Source organism: Siniperca chuatsi, linkage group LG11 (assembly GCF_020085105.1).
Source record: "Siniperca chuatsi isolate FFG_IHB_CAS linkage group LG11, ASM2008510v1, whole genome shotgun sequence".
In the NCBI taxonomy this organism is placed as follows: Eukaryota; Metazoa; Chordata; class Actinopteri; order Centrarchiformes; family Sinipercidae; genus Siniperca; species Siniperca chuatsi.
Genome location: NC_058052.1, coordinates 1,286,901 through 1,290,832, shown reverse-complemented (window position 1 = coordinate 1,290,832; position 3,932 = coordinate 1,286,901).

Here is a 3,932-nt window from a genome sequence, read left to right as displayed (position 1 = left end):
GTAGATTGTGTTTCAGGGTGTGGGTGAACAGGCTGTGGCTGGGGGTGTACTGTCCTTTAGTATCCTTTGGACTCTGCGCAGTCACCTCACTGATATCACTGCTGCTCGGTAGGTTGGTACCCATGATCTTCTGAGCGGGTTAAATCACCTGCTGCAGAGCCCTCCGGTCCTGGGCCGTGCACATCCCATACCAGTTTGTGATGTTTCCAGTCAGGATGCTTTCTATTGCTCCTCTGTAAATTAATAAGAACTTGGCACAGGAATTTTGCCTTCTTAAGAAATACAGCCGTTTCTGAGCTTTCTTGACCAGGGTGGAGATGTGAGAGCACCATGTCAGGTTCTCTGTGAGGCTGATTCCCAGGAACCTAAAACAGTGCACTTGCTCCACCTCAGCTCCGCTGATGTAGAAAGGGGAGTGTGGGGAGTGTCTTTGCCTCCTTTTCCCTAAAATCAACGATAAACTCCTTGGTTTTGCTGACGTTGAGCAGTAGGTTGTTCTTTGTGCACCACTCTGCAAGATTGTTGATTTCCTCCCGATATGAAGTCTCATCGTTAGAAATCCAGCCGATGATGGTAGTGTCATCCACAAACTTCACAACAGAGTTGTTATCATGTCGGTTGCTGCAATCATGGGTGTACAGCGAGAACAGGAGGAGGCTGAGAACACAGCCCTGGGGGGCTCCGGTGTTCAGCACTGAGTGGAGGAGGTGTGAGCGCCAATCCGAACTGTCTGGGGTCTGTTTGTGAGGAACACCAATATCCAATTACAGAGTGTGGTACTCAAGCCCAGAGTGCTACGTTTTCCAATCTGTTTCATGGGGGAGACTGTGTTGAATGCTGAGCTGAAATCAACAAATATCATTGTGATGTAGGTGTTGTTGTTGTTCTCAAGGTGGGTGGAGACTGAGTGGAGGGTAGTGGAGATGGCATCCTCTGTGGATCTGGATCGGTTCTTAATGCAAACTGGTGAGGGTCCATACTATCTGGGATGTTGTTCTTTATGTGCTGGAGAACCAGTTTCTCAAAGCACTTCATCAGAATGGGGGTGAGAACCACAAGGCGGTAGTCCTTTAGACTAGACACTGAAGACTTTATAGGTAGGCCCAGCAGCTTTACTCATATTCACTCTCTGCAGGATTCTTCTCAGATCCGCTGTGGATACTGACAGTGGCCGGTCTTCTGGAGGCGGAGTCGACTTTACAGCTGACTCTTTGTTGAGGAGATCAAAACGAGCATAAAATGTGTTTAGCTCATCTGGTAACGTGGCCTAACATTACTTTATTGTAACTAACATTACTGAGTCAATTTGCTGATTTCATTGCTGTCTTCTCTACTTGTGCCACTGTTATGCTATGATTTAGCATTTTTCATATATATATTTCTAAAGGATAATTGGCAAGAAGTAAACACACATTTCCTTGTTTGAAGACATGTTTGTTGATATCTGCTTTTGGTCCTGTTTCACTCAGTTTGACCAACAGGAGGCAGATATGTCATTGCAGGAAAAGCACAAGTGTACTTAATATTGTTAATAATGGCTGTATTCCATTTAGGTGTTCCAGTACATAAGAGAAGACATCATTAATGTTATTAGTTTCATTGTGTGCATTTTCTGTTACGTCAAAATGTCTGCTGTGAAAAAGGCCCATGATAATGTAACTGAAGGGACTGACTCAAGTATGGAAGGCCATTTGCACAAATAACATCTGAGAGATTCTGTAATGACATTAAAACGAGTATTAACACATAGAGTTTGGTTGTGTTAACGCGCTATATTTTTATGCGATTTTTGGTTATTGCTGGGTTTGGGGTAGGTGAATATGTTGGTATATTCATGTATAGACAATGCTCCTATGGTTAATGGAAAAGGCCTATGAAAATGGTGTACTTACTTCTTCTTGCTATGTTTGTGTCAGGATTGGTGTATTGCTGCCACCAGCTGTTACAAAGCTCCAATCTACAAACCTAAAAAAAGGAAAAAGAAAAAAAGGACACACACACATAAAGTGTGTGGACAGACAAAACAAAGTAATTCATTAAAAGAACATAAATGTGCATATTAGGAAATGGCATGATGTACCAGAGTTATTGGCTCTCGTTCAAGGATGTAATCTTCTAACAACATCTTACCAACATTCACATAACACTATTTACTGAAAACATAAACAGATTAGCATCCTCTGTTTATTTTCCCGTAATTCCCTAAAAATGTGAGCAGCATTTGGATGAAAACATGGACCGGGTGGAACTGGAATCCATGGCTGTTTTCTGGTTAATTTGGATTCAAACATCAAAAGATACATTTCAGGAAAACCCTGACTTCCTCTTTAACACTTAACTTGTTATACATATTTGTTTTAGGTCTGCACTGCAGTCCTGAGCCTCCATCTGGAGCCTGAAGCGACTTGTCTTAATCCTTAATGAAACCTAAACAAATTCCAACACTCAGCCTCTTGACATGGTTTTCAGCAAACACTGCTCCACTCCTCAACTTTACCCACTCCTGACTTCATTTATGTCACACGGGATGAAATGGGATCTGTTTGCAATAACGTAAAGGCTGCTCAGGGTTTGCAGCTGTAAATAAACATTAGGCTAATAGAAATGTGAAGCATGGCCTGGGCTTGTCGCTCGGCCTGCTGGGTGATTGAGTTTAGCGCTGATGTGGAGTTGATTGAGAGAGTCACTGCTCCCTGAAGAAAATTAAGACGCCATTTTGTCAACCACGTCTGGCTTTCTAGACGAGATATTGCTTCCATCCTCTGGCAATAAAAGTGTCACACACGTGCACCTGCACATACACATAGTAGGATACTTATTCTGACACTCATAGACATACTAGTATACACACACTATGTTGTGCACACATGTGAACACACACATGTTGGCACACATTCAGAGACTATTGCAAATACATACAAATACACACAAGAAAGCATGGATACACACACACATTGTGCACTGTCACACCTACAGACACAAACAGGCAAAAGTTAATTTGGACACACATTGGAACACGCACACACATACACACACACACACACACAGACACACACACACACACACACAAACGTAGATACAGCACATGGTGGAATGAGGTTGCACCTACACACATCTGCACACAAATACAGACATAGATGCAAACACATTCATATAAATAGAAAGACACACTCACACACACACACACACACACACACACACACTCACTCACACACACACATCCACCATCCACCAAGAGGTTTAATTACTGTCCTCTCTTTCGGTTTCCCTCTCTCCTGCCCACTGCTGCAAGATAGATCTCAGTGTCAGAGCGGCTGACAGATTGAGACAGAGCACAGGTACGCACACATATACACACACACAGACACACACACACCAAGTTTAAACCACAGACGCGCATATACACACGTGAGCAAAAAACCTTCAACCTCTTTCTGTTCTTCTGTTTTCACACCAACACCCCCCCCCACCTTACCTCTTCTATATCTCCCATATTTCCATGGTTACGGGGTTCACAGTGTGAGTAAATACCCTTCCTGAGTCAGACTGGATGGCTTGGATTAAAGCAGAGTAAATCAGACTGTAGGCTGAGGTCAGTTTACAACACAGCATCCACACACAAGTGTTTCATATAAACATCCCTTAAAGTGTAAGAGCAGTACATACATCTAGCTCACTGCTGGAAGAGTGTACAGTAAAAAGAAATGAGGCAGGGTCTCCCCAGTTCTTCAAACAAATTGGAGACAAGGGAGAAGACATCACAACTTTCTAAAAAACACGTCAAATTTTTTTAAAGCACTGGGTAGGGACTTATGTTTTTTATTTTGGCAATAGGGGAGGGACATACAACTTTAAATTGTATTTTGTATTTATTTTAAATACGTGTTTTCTCTTCAAAATATGTGTTTTACTGCTGTATGGTGACAGGACTC